General features: G+C 36.1%; 1 protein-coding gene across 1 annotated transcript in view; it reads right to left on the bottom strand.

Moving 5' to 3' along the window:
• PBX4 (PBX homeobox 4) overlaps positions 1 to 7,885 on the bottom strand; it is a 60,716-nt gene that overhangs the window by 43,427 nt on the left and 9,404 nt on the right. The window lies entirely within an intron of this gene.

Below are 7,885 nucleotides of genomic sequence, written 5' to 3'. Positions count from 1 at the left end.
CCAGACCCCTGCAACAACAGCACTGTCCTTCACCAGTGGACAGTATTCATTCTGTCTGCAGGACAGTCTCCAGACCCCTGCAACAACAGCACTGTCCCTCACCAGTGGACAGTATTCACTCTCTGTCTGCAGGACAGTCTCAGGGCTTCTTAGCGAACAGCCAGGTTCCAGGACTTCTTCAACAAAAGGACTGTCTTTCACCAGTGGACAAATCTGGCAAAACAACATCAAAACAGACAGACAAAGTACCAGCAAAACAGCCATGTCTCCTCAGTCCTTGGCAGCTCAGGGGGCAGGTCTCAAAAGTCCAGGGCAATTCAAAGCGGCCACCAGCAATTCTCTTAGTCTCTCTCTCTCTCTCTCCACGAGGTGCTGCTTCCAAAAAGATCTTCAGCCTCTCTCTTGTGACTCTCCAAATCTACATCACCAGCTCCTCCCAGTTCAGGACTTTCTTTTCACATCAACAAGCCCATCCCACAGGTGGGATTAACAAACTCTGGGTTTTAACACAATCAGTTTGAAAACCAAGCCAATACAGGGGAATCTTTCATTGCCATTACTATCACACCATCTCCAGACAGAGATGAATGGACTCTGAGTGCAGAATGAAGCATATTTTCAATATTTCTTTTTCTATTTTGGGGTTGCTGTTTTTTTTTTTTTGCTTTTTGGAGAGGGGAAGGTAGGGCAATTGGAGTTAAGTGACTTGCCCAAGGTCACACAGCTAGTTTTGTGTTAAGTGTCTCATGTCAGATTTGAACGCGGGTCCTCCTGACTTCAGGGCTGGTACTCTAGTCACTGTACAACCTAGCTGCCCCTCCTCTTTTTCTATTTTTGAATATGGCTAATGTGGGAATTTGTTCTGCTTGACTTTATATGTTTGTAAGGAGGGATGTTTTCCTTGCCTTTGCAATGGTGGAGAAGGAGGGGAAAGGAAGATACTGTAGAATTGAAAATTTATTATTTTTTAAAAAACAATTTCATTCATTTTAAACTTAAATACAAAATGTGAAAAGAAAAAAAGAACATTTCCATGTACACAATAGAATATAAAAGATTCAATATAAAAAAATACATTTCCATTTCAAGAAAACCTATATAATAAATAATACATATCGTTTTCAAAGCTACCCAGGTTTTCTTTGCTTCCTTCTAGGTTTTCTTTTGTTCTCTGCTGCATACTATTTTTTCTCCTTCCCCCTCACTCTAGAGAAGGCTACAATTAAATGAGGATGTACATACATACACGTATACATGTATATGTACACACACATATACATACACATATATGTAAGACTGTACTATGTATATTTCCACTTGTCATCTCTTTCTCTGGAGGGGTATAGCATTTTCCTTCATAGATTAAAGTCTTTCCATGTTTTTCCAAATCAACCAGTTCATTATTTCCTACACTACAGTAGTATTCCAACACAATCACTGTCTGTCTGAAAGACTAAGTTTTCCCCAATTTTCTGCATTCCTTTTATTCTTAGCTATAATGGTTTTATTTATACAAGAAAATTTTAATTTAAAATAACTGAAATTATCCATTTTACACTTCAACAATGCCTTATAATATAGTTTAAGGTCTGACACACTTTTAACCCATTTCTAATAAGAGTAAGGTTCTAGCACTACCCTCCCTTCCCCCAAGTTTCTTCAGAATTGAAAATTTTTTAAAAAATGCTTTTAAAGGAAGATCACTCATTGCTGAGTGGAAGATGAACTGGAGTAGGGAAAAATTTGAGGTAGGCAGACAACCAAAAGGGCTGAGATGATAAAGACCTACACCAGGGTGGTAGCAGTGTCAGAAGAAAGAAGGGGGCATATACAAGAGATATTTCAAAGGTAAAATCAATCAAGTGGTAATAGAATGGATAAGGAGTGTGAGACAGTGGGGAGTGAAGGATGACACATATGGTGAGCTTGTGTGATTGAGAAGATGATGATGCCCTCAAAAATAATACGGAAGCAAAGAGATCTAAAAAAGGGAAAAGGACCCACATGTACAGAAATATATCAAGCAGCTCTTTTTGTGGCAGCAAAGAATTGGAAATTGAGTAGATGCCCATCAATTAGGAAATGGTGGATCAAGTTGTGGTATATAACAGTAATGGAATACTACTGTTCTATAAGAAATGATGAGCAGGCAGATTTCAGAAAAACCTGGAAAGACATATAAACTGATGCTGAGTGAAGGGAACAGAACCAGGAGAGCACTGTTCACAGCAACACTGTGCAATGATTAACTATAACAAACTTAGCTCTTCTCAGCAATACAATGATCCAAGACAATTCCAAAAGACTTGTAATGGAAAATGTTTACCACATCCAGAGAAAGAACTATGGAGTCTGAATGCAGACCGAAGCTTACTATTTTCACTTTTTTTCCCTTGTGGAAATATAATTAACATCACTTGTACATATATAACCTCTATCAGATTGCTTGCTCCCTTGGAGAGGTGGGATGGAAGGGAAGGAGGGAGAAAAATTTAGAATTCAAAATTTTATAAAAATGTATGTTGAAAACTATCTTTACATGTAATTGGAAAAATAAAATACTATTAAGGAAAAAATAATAATAGGAAAGTTCAGAAGGGGGAGGGCTTAGAAGAAAAGATAAGTTTTGTTTTGATCATGCTGAGTTTAAAATATCTATGGCATATCCAGTTTGAGATGTCCAAAAGGCAGATGGAGATGAGATACTGGAAATCAGGAGAGAAGTTAGGGCTGAACAAATAGATCTGAGAATTATCTGTATAGAAATGATAACGGAATCATTTGAATTAACTGAGTAATTGAAATGAAAGCTTATGAGATCACCAAAAGTATAAAGGGAAAGAAGAAAAAGGCCTAACACAGAGCCTTGGAGAACACCTAGCAGGTGTGTCCTGGATGAAGATACATCAAAAGAAAATGAGGAGTGATCAGACAAGTAAGAAGAGAACCAAAAGAAAACAGTGTCATGAAAACCTAGAGGGAGAAAAGGATGATCAAAGCTGCAGAGAGGTCAAGAAAGATAAGCTAGAGAAAAAGTTAGGAAAAGGCCCATTTGCATCTCAAAATGCAATCTAACCAGATAGTTTAGTTTATTTAGTGTTACTGGAGAACACAATTTTGCATCTGAAACAACATGGCACAGTCGATGGGAGGAGAGGGTCACTGATTTTATACCACTGAAGTTCCGTAATAAAATAAAAATCAAATCTAGATCAACCTACTTAAGCTAGCACACCAGTCACAGAAGAACAGTGCATTGTGGTCAGTGGGAAATGAGGTGTTCCATTATGTTATAAATTATTTATAGTAATTCCTTTGAAACATCTTTTTGGCTTTTTTTGTGCTACCACAGCACAATCAAGGATTTGCTTGGCACAAGCACAATCCTGACAAAGCAAAGTCTTGCTGGATAGTCCTTAGAATGACTTCTGATTGATTAAACATACAGCAAATCCAGCACTGTACTAGAAGACAAAAGCAAGTACTTGAAATGTATTTCAAGCAAGATAGCTAAGCCTGAAACAACAAAAAGTAGAAGAGTATGAGCTGGAATGAGTCAGTAAAAGCTTCTTGGAAGAGGTTCATATGCTCAGTCCTACCTGTCCAGACTTATTACACATTACTCCTCTTCCTGCATTTACATTCTAGCTAAACTGGCCTATTTCCTGTTCCCAGAACTCTTTGTATAGCTTTTCCACTATACCTGAAATATACTCCTTCTTCACCTCTGCCCCTTAATTCCTAGCTTCCTTCAAAGCTCAGCTCAAGGGCTACCTTCTATATGAGGAACTTTCCTGAAATCCCAAACTACCAGGGCCTCCCTCCTCCTCATTACTTTGTATTTACTTCATAAATAGTTTGCATTTAATCAGATGTATGCATGTTATTTCTTTCCAACAGAAAGTAAGCTCCACAAATTCCTGTAGGAATACACAAGGCCCTCTACTTCTTAACTACAAAAGGATTTGTCATTTAATAAGTACTTACCGAGTAAAAGAAAAAAGTGGGGCATCAGCCAGAAAGGGAGAAAGTTTGGCCTGGAAGTAGATGAATATCAGCAAAAAAGGCCACTACCATACAAGGGCACATCTAAGTTTAGAGTGTTCTCATTGGTCCTCAGAACACTTACAAGTTACTGTGCATGCTCTCTCTCACACTTTCTCTCTCTCACACACTAGCAAAAAATACTGTAATATCTGATCACCTGTACAAGACTATAATGAAATGTCTTGAATTAACTATTGATTAGAGAAATTCAAATCAAAACAACTCTGAGGTACCACATCATACCTATCAGATTGGCTAACATTACATTACAGGAAAATGATAAATGTTGGAGAAGATGTGGGAAAATTGGAACACTAATGCATCATTGGTAGAGCTGTAAACTGAGCCAACCATTCTGGAGAGCAATTTGGAACTATGCCCAAAGGGTTATAAAAATATGACCCAGCTTCTAGGTTTGTATCCCAAAGAGATCATAAAAATGGGAAAAGGACCCAAAATGTAAGATAAAATAAAAATATAAAATAAAATGTACAAAAATATTGTAGCAGCTCTTTTTGTGGTGGCCAAGAATTGGAAATAGAGGAGAAGCCCATGAAATGAGGAATGGCTGAACAAGTTGTAGTATATGAATATAATAGAATACTATTGCTCCATAAGAAATGATGAGCTGGCAGACTTCAGAAAAACCTGGAAAGGCTTACATGAGTGAAGTGAGCAGAACCAGGAGAACATTGTACACAGTAACAGCAACAAGTGTGATGACTAATTTTGATAGACTTAGCTCTTCTCAGCAATGCAAGTATCTGAGACAATTCCAAAAGATTCATGATGGAAAATGCTGACCACATCCAGAGGAAGAACTTTGGAGTCTAAATGTAGATTGACGCACACTATTTGCTTTCTTTTTTTGTTTCTTCTTTATTGTGGTCCTCCCATTGGTTCTAATGCTTCTTTACAACATGACTAATATGAAAATGTTTAATATGAATGTGTAGGTAGAACCTATATCAGATTGCACATTGTCTTGGAGCTGGGGGAGGAGAGGGAGGCAGAGAAAATTTGAAACTCAAAATCTTATGGAAGTAAATGTTGAAAACTAAAAATTAATTAATAGTTTAAAAAATAAAAATAATTTTAAAAAAGAAATGTCTTGAATTAAATTATTCTTAACCTGACTTACTCCAACAAATGAATAATCAACAAAGTGAGAAATTAGAAACCAGTTTTTAGAATTCATAAAAAGTTCTAGTTATATTGCACATGTTTTTATAAATGTAATAATTATTCAAGTGCTTCCTCATATAACAAGCTATGTAAGGTCAAGGATCATTTCATTTGGTGTCACCTAATCTCCACTTTGCATTATACAATATACTCTATCGATTATCTTCCTGCTGCTAAAATTTCCTGAGTTTAACAACAATATAGAACTCTACAATTAATACACTACAGAGTTACCATCAAAAGTATTTAAGTAGCCACAAGTTTATGCACTACATTTGGAGTTACACAAAACAAATTAAAATGACACGTAATAGTCACTGCCCTCTAGGAACCAACAATCTGGAAACTAAGAGAAAAGGATCCAGATAAAGGAACCAATGAAATAAAGTTGAATAGACAGATCCTTTAAACATAAATAGATCCACATAATCTCAGAGACAGTACTATGCCCAAAAGCTACATTTCCTAGATTAGATTTTGAAGAAAAAACTGTACAATAACTGCATTATTTTATTTTATAATGGTTAAAAAGTATCAAGTGAAGGAAAAAGGAATAAATCTTGGCAATTGCTTTAGGATGATATATATTAAATCAAAGATGTGTGTGTGTGCAACTTTAGATACAATATCTTCTCTTTTTCAGATTCTCAGGCAATAGAAATTTCATACACATTTTTTTTTTTCAAACTAACCATTCAAAGCAGGAACATTGCTTAGCCAATCTATTATGCAGAATGCTGAAGGCACAACAAAGGAAGTATAAGGGAGGGATTTGGGGGACAATCATTTCTTAAACCAATTCACTGGTAGAAAAAGAAGCTTGTGTGACTAGGTCACAAAGAGAGTCTAACCCTTCTGCTACAGTATGTCCAGGCTTTTGTTTGCTGGAAGCTATAACATCTGCTCCCCATAATTTAAATAAGGAATAGACAGGTCATCAGACATTCACAAATCTATAAGACCAAAAGAAATTTAGTGTAACCAAGCTGAAAAGGCTTTAAAAATCAAGTATACTGATTGGTTAGAAGCACACTAAAGATAAGCAAAGTGCGTGTGTGCACACACACACACAGAGCCATATATATATATGCTTTGAAAGTAAAGAAAGGTGAAAGTGAATGTTATGCTCTCTTGATTCATTTGGTCATCTTAAACGGCCAATATACTGAAATATAACCATGTAAGGACTCACATAATAAGATAATTTGTGCAATCTGCTTAATAGACTAAGCTAATTTTCAACCCACTGATGGCAGCCTGAGGAAGATAAAGGTCTTATTTTGGGAACAAATAAAAAAGCAGCAATTTATTTTTTAATGAAAAAAGTATCAAAATACACTGTTTCTCAATTCTATGTGAAACTCAAATGCAAGTTCCAAGTTGTATTCTTTTTAACAATAGTGAGAGGGGCGGCTAGGTGGCACAGTAAATAGAGCACCTGCCCTGGAGTCAGGAGGACCTGAGTTCAAATTCAGCCTCAGACACTTAACACAAAAACTAGCCATGTGACCTTGGGCAAGTCACTCAACCTCAACTGCCCTCCAAAAAGCAAAAAAGAAAAAAAATAGTGAGAATATGTAACCTTCCAAAAGCAAAACAATTTTATTCAAAATATATAATCCAATCATAAGCTACATCCTACTTTCAAGCTAATTCATACCAGAAAGACTAATACTCTTTAAGAAATCAAGTAACAATCTTCACTGTCAATTTTCATTGTACCTGGATTTGATTTTGTGTTTTCTCTCCTAGAATGTTGCTATTCTATTTTTTTAGCTTTTTAAGAAATTATTTAGCATTTTGTTTTTTCCCCAATTATATTTAAAAACAAATTTTAACATTTGGTTTTTTAAATTTCAAGTTCCAAATTCTCTCCCTCACTCCCCTCTGACTTATTTTCCTAATTAAAATCATAGTATTTGCTTCAGTAATACCTAATCTAATTATAAACACAGTAGCTAACTTTTATAGCAGGCTTTATAATTTAATTAGTGCTTCCCCTTCATCCTATCATTTCATCCTCATGACAATCCCCTTCAGTAGATATTGCAAGTAAGCACTATTATTCCTATTTTACAGATGGGGAAACTGAAAAATAGAGAGGTAGTGACAAAGTTACATATACAGTAAGCGATGCAGTCAAGACTATTCTATCTTCAGGGTTCTTTCCATTATACCAGAGCTGTTTCTAGTTTTTCATTCCATAATAATTCCCCTTCCAAAACACCACAGCCATCTTGCAATTTATTAAGAACATACCTCTGCCACTGGCCCCTCTGCTTCTTGGTTTCCTTTTAACTTCCTTCAAGATTTGGTTCAATTGCTACCTCCTCTCCAGGCTTTTCCAGGGCCCCCCCTCCATTCCATCTGCTTTGTGTATATAATTTGTATCTATCTTGGATGTACTCAACTCTTTACATGTTGCCTCTCCCTAAGATCAGGGTGTGTTCTGGCCTTTTCTTGTATAAATCAGCACCTAGCAAAGAGCCCTGGCACACAGCAAGCACTTAATAAATGCTTGTTAACTGACTGAATGCCTAATATTTTCTGCTACTATCATAGATCTGAAGCTACTGGAACAATATTTCTTTCTCAAGTAATGTTTTGCCTCAGAACAAAGTTGTACTAATCAACATTATATCAAGGTTGCACA

This window comes from Petaurus breviceps, unplaced genomic scaffold (assembly GCF_028583685.1).
Source record: "Petaurus breviceps papuanus isolate PSGF00001 unplaced genomic scaffold, PetGlider_PUasm1.0 172, whole genome shotgun sequence".
In the NCBI taxonomy this organism is placed as follows: domain Eukaryota; kingdom Metazoa; phylum Chordata; class Mammalia; order Diprotodontia; family Petauridae; genus Petaurus; species Petaurus breviceps.
This window is presented reverse-complemented; position numbering and strand designations above follow the sequence as displayed.